The sequence below is a fragment of the Hyalella azteca genome, unplaced genomic scaffold (genome assembly GCF_000764305.2).
Source record: "Hyalella azteca isolate HAZT.00-mixed unplaced genomic scaffold, Hazt_2.0.2 contig3326, whole genome shotgun sequence".
In the NCBI taxonomy this organism is placed as follows: Eukaryota; Metazoa; Arthropoda; class Malacostraca; order Amphipoda; family Hyalellidae; genus Hyalella; species Hyalella azteca.
The window spans coordinates 79,852-91,913 of NW_025933578.1; positions in this window are offsets into that span (position 1 = coordinate 79,852).

A 12,062-nucleotide genomic window follows, 5' to 3' on the forward strand; every position below is an offset into this window, starting at 1 on the left:
GCACATAATAGCAGTAGAAAGTGTCAGTTAAAACCGCCGCGCAGGAGCTTGATGGTTGAGTAGAGGATTAGTCGCCGTGGTTTTAAATGCAAGAAATGGGAAGCGTAAGTGTAATGGATCAGATCAAGTGCTTGGCTGCATACTCGGTAGAACTATCAGTCCGTCCTGTTAAGGAATACGATGAATTTAGTTCCCGGGCGATACAGACACAAAAATAAGTAATCCGTCGAAACGCGAAAGAGTGAAATTAAAGGAAATGACATCGATAACTTCAAATTTTTAACGTAATTTTCTTCACGGACATAGTCCAGTGAATAGAATGAAGTTTAATGTTATCAAGTGCCACTGGAATGAAGAAAGAAAAGAAAAGATTCGAACAATAATAAAAATTCCCCGGAGAAATTAGCTTACGGGCAGAGCTTCGGAAAAACTCGCATTGAAATTCAGTTATCAATTGCAAGAACTAATAACAAAACATTGCAAAGAAGGGGGCCACTGACTGCTTACACGTGGTGATAAAATATTAAATTAATGTAAATAAATGAACAGTTTATTGCTCAAGGGGCAAAAACGCGCTTCAATCGCTCGCATTTCAATTATGGGTACGCTAAATGAAACCACTCAAGTAAATTAATGGAATAAATGAATGGAATGGAATTAATTATTCTCAACTAATATCAAGGGACACCTGAATATATTTATATTTTATTGGCCTTAGTCACACCTGTTTAAAAAGTCAACTGTAAATTTTATTTTTCATGCATTTCAATTGCCCGACAGCTGAATATTTGAAGCTGATGAGCTAAAAATGAGAAAGCTTAGAGCTTAAAGTTACCACCCTCATTTCCATTAATGGCTCTTACCTACAATGCTAATGTAGTACACGTGAGAGAAGATGCGCATGACGATCATTTACTTGCAGTCGTATTACAGATAAAAGATTTATCATTTAATTGCAGTAGTATTACTGACACAATATTTATCATTTAATTGTAGTAGTATACTAATGGCTCAATGTTTATCATTTAATACTGGCACAACATTTATCGTTTAATTGCAGTCGCATTACTGACACAATATTTGATGGACAGCTCTACTATTAACTATTTAAAGGTTGCCTATTTTTTTCAAAAAAGTTTGTGGACAAACAGTTATCTATTGTTTCCAAAGAGTTGAATCCCAGATCAAATTGATCCTTATATATCCGTGAGTTTTGAAGTCCAGAAGTGTATTGCCACTGCAACTTAGGTACGTACACAATTTTATTAGTAAAGCTGCGGAAAAATCACACTTCAAGTCTGCGTTACTGCACCAATAATTTGAATTTTTTTAATAAACATCGAGGATTTCCGAGTAATCCTAGGCTTAAGAGCTCAAAAAAGCCTCGAGGAGAGCAGCACGATCATGAAAACATCCGAGTTCATTTCAAATAAATTCTGGAGATACGAGAACAGTTTTCGGAAGTTTCAGCTTGTAATCTCAAGCTGATTCTTCACAACCGGACGATCTTATACACATAATTTGAAGTGGAAATTCAATGCAAGGCATTAAAAGTTGATAAAATTAAATGATATTTGTGGGAGAAATTGCAGCTGATATAAATGTTGTTAAAATATTTTTCCGGGTCCGCAATGGAGTTTATTTCTTTTACAAATATAAGTGAACCGTAGTAAATGAACCGAAATAGGTGAACCGTAGTAAATGAACCGTAATAAGTGAACCGTAATATGTGAACCGTAATATGTGAACCGTAATATGTGAACCGTAATAAGTGAACCGTAATATGTGAATCGTAAAAAGTGAACCGGAATATATGGACCGTAATGAGTGAACCACAATAAGTGAACCGCAGTAAGTGAACCGTAATAAGTGAACCGCAATAAATGAACCGCAGTAAGTGATCCGCAGTAAATGAACCTCAATAAGTGAACCGCAATAAGTGAACCGCAGTAAGTGAGCCGCAATAAGTGAACCGTAATAAGTGAACCGCAATAAGTGAACCGCAATAAGTGAAGCGCAATAAGTGAACCGCAATAAGTGAACCGCAATAAGTGAACCGCAATAAGTGAACCGTAATAAGGAAACCGTAATAAGTGAACCGCAGTAAGTGAATCGCAGTAAGTGAACCGCAATAATTAAGTGAACCGCAGAAAGTGAACCGCAATAAGTGAACCGCAATAATTAAGTGAACCGCAGTAAGTGAACCGCAATAAGTGAACCGCAATAAGTGAACCGCAATAAGTGAACCGCAATAAGTGAACCGCATTAATTAAGTGAACCGCAGTAAGTGAACCGTAATAAGTGAACCGCAGTAATTAAGTGAACCGCAGTAAGTGAACCGCAATAATTAAGTGAACCGCAGTAAAAGAACCGCAATAAGTGAACAGCAATAAGTGAACCGCAATAATTAAGTGAACCGCAGTAAGTGAACCGTAATAAGTGAACCGCAATAATTAAGTGAGCCACAGTAAGTGAACCGTAATAAGTGAACCGCAATACGTAAACCGTAATAAGTGAACCGTAATAAGTGAACCGCAGTAAGTTAACCGCAATAAGTGAAGCGCAATAAATGAACCGGAATAAGTGAACCGTAATAAGTGAACCGTAGTAAATGAACGTAATAAGTGAAACGTAATAAGTGAACTATGCAATGTGAAACCGTAATAAGGGAACCGCAATAAGTGAACCGCAATAAGTGAACCGTAAATCCAAGAGAGTCTTGAAAAAAACATGACGGAATTTAGAGCATTAAGCTCAGATTTCATCCATCGAATGCACAATTTATGAAGCTAAGAAATATTATTCATTCATCTTACAAGCAAGTTGAGGCTTAATGAGGGAAAATTTATTAGAGTACTCATTATTTCATCTACGAGTTTGGATTTTAATATTTTTAACACGCAAAATACCCAAAACCCACATTATTTTAGCTCAAAATTTTAGAGACAATAATGCATTTTAAGTAAATACGCTATGCATTTTTAATTCTGGTATTTTAATATTTTTAACACCCAAAATATCCAAAACTCAAATTATATTAGCTCAAAATATTAGACTCGTACATGAGTATTAATTAAAGTAATTACAACCAGGCAACGGCTAGAAATCACTTGCGCATGTTAGTTATACTGTAATTTGTAGGCGATGCTCCGTAGGCTCTTAAATAAACTGCTTGTCTAATTTACAGCCTAGTTATTAGAAAAACATTTAGTGAGAACAGCGAAAGGCTGATGCCCGCCCAATATACCAATCTGTAAATTTAAATTATCACTTCTGCAGGCGACTTAAAGGCCAAATTTTCAAGATATAATGATATGAAATATTCCTGGAGCTTCCCTGTATAATGGCGGGATTGACCGCAAATTTGCATAAGACCTATTAATTATCTATAGAAGAGCTATGGCGTTAGATAACGTAAATGATCAATTATATAGAAGGAGATTGATTATTCATGCAATCTCAATGTCCTAGGTTTAATAAATGAATTTAGCAATTTTGAATTCAGAAAGAAGAGCAGTTGCATGTAGGCGTTCAAGGCTGCTCATTTTCTTGAGTTATTAATTTTGGGTGCAGGGTGGCCCAGTGGTTACAGTTCAGAGGTGCAAGATGGCCCAGTGGTTACAGTTGAGAGGTGCAAGATGGCCCAGTGGTCACAGTTCAGAGGTGCAAGGTGGCCCAGTGGTTACAGTTCAGGGGTGCAAGATGGCCCAGTGGTTACAGTTCAGAGGTGCAAGATGGCCCAGTGGTTACAGTTCAGAGTACCAGGATTGGAGCAGAGAGGCGTGGGTTCGATCCCAGCACTGTGAGTCAGTTTCTGGTCAGAATCGGCGAGGAGGCCGGAACGTTAGGCACAGCAGAATTGGAGCAGTGAGTTGCGTGTTCGAGACCGCAACAAGCTGTGAATGTTCTGCGATGTTAAGAATTGGCAACAGGCCTACGGCCTCCTGAACACTGTACCGCCAGCACATTATTACCTGAAATATAATGCTTTCTTGATAGATTCAGCGACGAAGCTGCCACCTGTAGGTTCAGCCTTGACCTGTATTAATTTACCTTAATTTCATGACAATAAATAAATTAAGTTAAGTAATTTGGCCAATGACTCTTGTAATCAGTATATATTACCTCGTATAATGTAGGCTAACAAAGCATGTCCTTGATCAACGTGATACTACATTTTCACGTCATGTTAAATGAAAAACCATTGAAACTTCATCAATATTTTAAGAACGCATAAAAACGCAATCACCTTCGAATGTATGACAAGATATTTAAATACTGACGTAATATTGCGTTCTCCATCAACAAAAGACATCACTTAACACGATCCCAAAACAAATGTTATTTCAAGCGGGGGCGGCGGAAGCGCGATTGGAATAAAGCGTTTCTCTGGTAGCGCGATTTTCCCTCCAGTGTTTTGGGTAGGACAAGCGATCGTTTTTTCCAGTGAGCGTGTAAGGCCATGTTTTGTGATCGTAAATTCCTGTGCGAAAAACTGATAAACCCTTATTGTCTGAGAGCTTTATGTCGAATCTGGGCTGACGCGTTGAGTGTTGCGCGCTCCCGCACCGAGGAAAGGTTTGGTTCAATTTATACGATGGTCCGAGTGTAAAGAGCAGCTACTAAGCACTGCTTTATCCAAAATTGAGACATTACTAGCTTATTCAATATATTTCATTTGCATGTCCCTCAGACTTTAGCTAGTTTTTTAGATAGTAACTTTAGCTAGTTTTTTATCTAAAAAAAACTTCTTCAGCTTTTTTTATCTAAACTCCAGGAACTCAAACACCACTCCAAATTCGCAAGTAATGTAAAACAACTGTTTTCTTGTATTTAGCACATATAACATTATACGAAAATGGTTCGGAGAACAATTGCGTCTCACTCCTTTCAGTCGATGATATTTCGAAGGCATCTATGGGTAGCCTGCAGGGTTCCCGGCCTCAACAGGTGATGGTGGGATTTATCAAATGTTTAGCGTTACCGCAGTGGGTAAGAATAGACGGTATCGGCCACCCATTTCTTGACTCGAGCTTATTCATTTTCTTGGCGCATCAAACGTAACGTCATACCACATTTGCTCTTAGATCGAAGGTTGCAACAACCCATAAAACTGTTATATTGTATTGTTAATTTACTACCTATTCAATATTTACTACCCATTCAATAAATTTTTTATTTTTGGCCTGGCTAGAATTTTGTTCGGTGCTTTTTTAAACAATTATATTTAGCACATGCGATTTTATATGAATACTGATATTAATATTTATGCCGCCTAAAAAACACTAAGCTCTTCTAAACGCTAATGGATGTGCCTTGCCAATAAATATATAAAAAAATAACTTCAGTGACAAAATATGGTAGCAAGAAGCCACCATAGTATGTACGAAAAAAGGAAACTACGCAATGGCTGTCCATTGCATCATTTATGCTACAGATCACCGCCGTGTTGTAGCTCTCAAAAGAATAGATGCAGGCAAGTGAGACTAAGTCGTCAGAAATATCTCATGAATATCTGACGCTCTTTTTTAATGAGCAAACTCGTGCCAGAAATGCCAACCTCATTCTCTTGTCTGCCTCTGCTCTTACTCCCTCACACACCGCTCTCAATACTCACAGAAATAAGTGTAACTTTGTCCAAATAGCGATGCACTCGTTCATGACTCCCAGTGTGGCTAGGGAATTAGGCGCATCAGTTCTACGTGCTCGTGCTTTGAGGAAGAAAGTGTGTTACTATTTTGGACACGGTAACCCATTAATTTTTCTGGTTGTATGCCGAGCTAACTTTCAGATGGGATCTTAACGCAATTCAAATGTCTTTAGAAGAGCGCAGGAAACAAGGCTCTGTTCTGCTATGTTAAGATTCAAGATAAAGCCACTAGAAGAGATGGGTTGAATTTTCTTCACTTCAGATTTAATTTCCCATGAAAAGATTGCATGCTTGTTTTCTGAGGCACTTTCTGTTAAATTGAGATGAAGTTTGTTCCTGTCCGAAATTGATCATATAATTCTCGGCTCCTGCCAACATAATCTATTTTTTAATTTACTCTCTTCCCATTCTTGATAATTTGTTTTAAGATATCGTTCAGATCGTTCAATTACTCAAACATTGTCAATAAAAAATTATGTGAAATAAAGTCAATCTGTATGAAAATTTATGTACTCATTCACGAGCAATGATGAAATTTACCCATCGACCGACACAATTTATTCAGCTCTCAAATGTTTATGAAGGTAAGTGTACTGAAATGTTCCAACACCACCGAAATTTTATAATTCACTTCAAGACGCGTTCAATTTTATGATCTGATATAAAACTGGCTATATATTAAGCCATCTTCGTAACAAACCATAACCCGACCTTACCTCCCGTTTCCGTAAGCCGGAATCGACATCAGCTTCTTGGTTTATATTCTGCGACACGATCGTAATAATTTGTCCTTATCGTTATTATTTCGAGGAAGAATGGAAGCAGTCTGCCTCAAGAGCCACAAACTCAGAAATAGTGACTCCAAAGACGTGCTGACTCGTCAATTCTGGCCGGACTCGGGGCAAGGTTGGAATTGCAGACGATGGCCTCCAAAACATTTCTATCGATCGCTCAGAGTCCCGTAAAGTTTGATGATCAGGACCAGCAAACCTTGTTACAGGCCAAACCTGTGGGCCTGTAATCGTTCCTCAGTGACAAATGTAATAAAAGGAAGCTTGTTATTGTCTTCAATGTGATGGTGATTTATGAATGATTATTAATATTAAGAATTTAGAAACGAAGTAAACTCCCCAAATATTCACCATACATCGATTGAAAACGTTACAAACTCAAGCTCCATCATTAGTTCGAAAAATCTAGAACACAAATAAAATCATAAGTTAATACAGTCGAATTTCAAAAGATAAAAATTCAAAAGTTAAACCTAAATTTACAAATGATATTGACAAGTCTCAAACTTTTGGACAAAATTTTTGTGGAATGAGATCTAGGAAAAAATTTATTGAGGACATTTGACTTCCGCCATGTTACTGCGCCCTGAAAATTCTGATTAAGCTAGGTTTGAGGTCGTACCCATCGAATGTTGCTTAGTCAACAAGGTTTAAAAAACACACTGTCGAGATTTTGTTGTTTGTATCCAAGCTCATGACATTTTTTATTATTGTTGAGCGACTTCAACGAGAATTTTTTATTTAATCATGCAACAGGTTTAATTTTTTAAAATTGATTTTGTGGTTTTTCAGCGATTATCTTTTGAGGTGTATTTTAATTTTCAAGTGTTTTATGAGGTTTAATTTTCAAGTGTTCTTTGCAGTTTTATATTATTTTACATAGTGGTATGTGATGCAGTTATATTTTAGTATTAATGTTCCGTATATTCTGATATTCCACCGAGCAAATTGGTTCATTCACCTGCAGTGCCTGCAAATGGAGCTATTTCAACCGGGTTCGATCCAATGAATAGCTCCTACTCCATGTTATTCTCATCCGTGCTCTTCATATTCAGTCTGGAATATTTAAACCCGGCAGTTCTTGCAGTCTCATTTAAAAATCATCGCCATATATTAAGAAGTTCAGAAAAGGTCGACTGTTTGCCGTCCCTCGGTTCGGCTATGTTCTCCGGAGTGGGTTAAACAGCTGCATTTGTGAACAATGCAGAATAAAGCGGTTCTATTTCTTGGCGCTTGAGATGAAAAGAGCTCCCTGAAGTGGCATAGGTGAAGCGTTTGAATAAACCTGCAGCTTACGAAGCTCGAATTTTGCGAGGGCTTTAATGACCGCTTCGGAAACGAAAACATTTTCCAGTTCCTTGGCGGAAAAGTTTTAAGCATGAAAATATGAATTAGGGAATACATTTTATATAATAAGAATTAATGGTTTTCAGTTTGTCTGCTTCGTATGTTTATAACCTTGGTGATCCTTGATTGCAACTCCTTTTCATGAATGACATTTAAATGGCAATTTTCTAATAGACACTTTTCAAGGTTCGTTCTGCTGTTTAAGCACCAGCGTTTTCACAATACCTTGTCTTTGAAAAAACCCTGTCAAGAATTTAAGTTTCGAGAGAAAATTTAAGGCAAATTTCCTCAAAGAGGAATTTTCTGAGCAAGAGTTTAAATTGTAACAAAATAATCACAAAAACAATTGCCAAAGTTGATCAATGTGCTGTTCTCGTAATCACTAGCAGAGCACGACAACGCGGTCTTCCATTAGGTGCCCCAAAACCCACGTGTTGAAATCACACGGAAGGTTCAGGACTGGGATTTGGAACGGAACTAAAGCTGCTCTCACATGGCGCTACACCGCAGACTGAGTACGCTGTAGACTTTGTCTGTGGCTGCTTGAAATGTGGCGTCACCGCGTAGGAGGGTGCGTTTGTTGTCTGTGGCTGCGTGCTATGTGCGTCACCGTGCAGGAGAGTACGTTGCGTGCATGCAATAATATGTTGCATTGCAGGAAAGAGCGTGTTTTGTTTGTGGCTGTGTGCAATGTGGCGTCGCTGCGTAGGAGAGTGCGTGGTGTGACCTTATGACCTTATGATGAGTTCGGGACTTCCTAGTCCCCGGTCACGCTGATGCGCCGCCTTCGTCGTCCTCCGTCTCCAAGTCATCGTCGGATGTAACGACGTGTGCGTGTTTTGTGTGGCTGTGTGCAATGTGGCGTCACCACGTAGTAGAGTGCGTGGTGTGCGTGTGTTGTCTGTGGATACGTTCAATGTGGCATAGTTGTGGCCGTTGCCTCTGAATTAAATTGGAGGCGGTAGGGCGCGTGCTGACGTTGGGTGAGCGCAGTTTCAATGTATCTCAATGAATTGCAGAGAAGGAACTTACCTAGAGATGAATATAGGGAAGTCGTGGTTTATCAAAACAAATTTATTTTGAACACTGAAGAGGACTTGAAGAGCAAGCTAATATGGACGTCTTATTGAATGTGGAACGGATAACTCAATTTTATTGATGAATAATTATCATATCAATTACTGAAAAATCTATTCAGGAACTAAGTTGCGTGAATTCCGAAGTCTTTACCATTTCTCATAATTCCGAGCTGCACTTCACTCTTAAAGTAATTCATAAATAAGGAAGAGCTTAACGTATTGATATGCGATTCTAAACCGTCCTTTAACATGGGACTGGTATCACTAAAACGTTGGCCTCAATTTCCAATAGGTTATCCAACTCAAACGAAATGCCAAAGAACAGTTGTAAAGCTGTCGGTATTCGTTGGTAAACATGAAATGATAATTGTTCGTAATGATCTAAGGCCGTAATTGCGCCTTAATTGAGTTCATTGGGCACCACCAACAACGAATAGATTTCAAACAACCAATTCTTTCCAGTCGAGTATTTTCGATAATTGACATCTTTTCACCGCATGAGATATTTTTTTTAGATCTAAACGGGACACGTGCATCTAGAGATGATTAAATTAATGCGTGATTAGCGCGTGATTAGTTAAATCTCGCAGCAAGTGCTGCTTCGGAACCGCTGCGGGAGAAGCGGCAACACGAGCATTAAGAGGAAATGCAATAGAAAAGAATTAGATGCATTATATTATTATATATTAAAATATATAAATAGTAAAACTTTGTTTTTAGAATAGCTATTATTATAAACTAAAGTTGCAGCAAAATAAATCAACAGTTGAATCAGGAATTGAGCTCAAAAAACGGATTTGAGTGGAATAAGCTGCGGTTACGCCAGGGGCATAAACAAAAGTAAGAAAAAATAACAAAAAAAATAGCAACAGCGAAAACATGAGTGAAGTAATAGAAAAAAAACATGCATTAAGCTGTATAAACACGCACGTCACGTTCCTCGATCAGGCCTCCTTCACGTTCCTCAGGCCTTCTTCACGTTCCTCAGGCCTCCTTCACGTTCCTCACGCCTCCTTCACGTTCCTCAGGCCTCCTTCACGTTCCTCAGGCCTCCTTCACGTTCCTCGATCAGGCCTCCTTCACGTTCCTCAGGCCTCCTTCGCGTTCCTCAGGCCTCCTTCACGTTCCTCAGGCCTCCTTCACGTTCCTCAGGCCTCCTTCACGTTCCTCAGGCCTCCTTCACGTTCCTTAGGCCTCCTTCATGTTCCTCAGGCCTCCTTCACGTTCCTTAGGCCTCCTTCACGTTCCTCAGGCCTCCTTCACATTCCTCAAGCCTCCTTCACGTTCCTCTGGCCTCCTTCACGTTCCTCAGGCCTCCTTCACGTTCCTCAGGCCTCCTTCACGTTCCTCAGGCCTCCTTCACGTTCCACAGGCCTCTTTCACGTTCCTCAGGCCTCCTTCACGCTCCTCAGGCCTCCTTCACGTTCCTCAGGCCTCCTTCACGTTCCTCAGGCCTCCTTCACGTTCCTCAGGCCTCCTTCACGTTCCTCAAGCCTCCTTTACTTCATCACCGCACAAATCACGTCAGTTTTTCGTGTGTCAACGGTTGGCAGAAGTTGGCAGTTGACGGCAGCGACATATTGCCGTTGCGTCAAGCTCCTTATCCTTCTTGGCACCGCGGCAACCAACTCATCAAACACGCACGCTTCAAATTGACTGCAACTCGCAGCTCCAACGGTGCTACCGCCTTATGTTTTTTATGTTTTTCATATCTGGTTAGTCAGTTATAATGTTGTAGAGGATGTAGTATTAGGGAGGAATAATGTTTTGCTCAGGGGTGAAAATTAGAGTGAAAATTGTCAAGGTTAATATTGTCGGATTTACACAGAAGACAAATTCTAGATAAGCTGGTTAGAAATAGATGAGTTTGAAGTGAGATTTGACTGAAATTTACAGCACGTATGTAAAATTCATGGCTTAACTATATGCAGGCATTTTGTTGGATGAAATCAAAGTAAATTGTAGGCAAAATCAAGCTACCAATATTTATCACAAGGAAATCTAATGTGGACGACAAATTGCAAGCTCGAGAAGCTCTTCAGTCACGCAGCCTTCGCTTCAGAAGCTCTGCCTTATCTCCTGTCATGAGGTCAAGTCTAGTAGGAATATGCCAAGAATTTTTTCTCACCGCGAAACAAGAAGTAACATAATTTGTACTAAAAATACGGTGATTATGAGAAAAAGATGTACCTGATAAACGAGATTTTTTATCTATGAAAAGAGCATATCAATCAAGAAAAAAAAGTCGAAAATCTAAATAAGATGAGGGGAAAGTTGGGAACCATGAATGGTTCACAATATAATTGGTTGAAGTGAAGAAATTGGCAGGTAGCGAAGTCACTCCGCTTATAATGGAAATAAATTAGTTTTAAAAACTAGCATTTTCTGTTTAATCTGACTGGAAATTTGTTCAATTGTGACTGAAATACCTTCATTGAAATCATTGTGGTAAATAAAATTCATTCAACATTATTATTTATATTAAAACAATGCAGAATTATTTATTATTATATAAGTAGTAAGATTTATCACTTTTCAAATGAAACTCATTAATAAGTTTCGAAGCGTGTCAACCATCAGCGATCATACCCCGGCTGCCACACATCTGTCATCCACTGAACGCCACTGCAAAGCTGTCAATAAGGCGGCTAAATCACCTCAACCAAATCAACAGATCATTTTATCCGTAATAATATGCAAAACATAAATATAGTTGAACTTAATAGCGACAGTAAGAAAATTTCGAGAGTATGAAATGAATAAGGAAAATTAGGATTTAATTATTCTAAAAGAAAAAACATTTCGAAGAAAATCTCGGGCAAGAAACTAGCAGAAATGCCATACATCACTCCCACCAAATCCCGACGTGGATCAAAGGCATAAAAAATTATCACCGAACGAAATCATCTGCTGCGCTCGGCTACTCCCCAAGCACGGCCTTGTGCGATCGTCCATTGACGTCCAATGAAGAGCTGATTTTTCTGCCACATCTGAAGATTTTATGGGATTTTTTTTATTAAAAATCTCATTTATGTCAAAATTTGTAAGTCAACAAATTTTTACTAAGTAGGAAAATTTGTAGTGTAAGATATTTAATTCTTTTTAAGTATAAATGCATATTCCAGACAATGGCGGTCAAGAAGAAATTTATGGTCCACGTTTTATGTTGTTTGTATCTTAATTACTTACAAATGC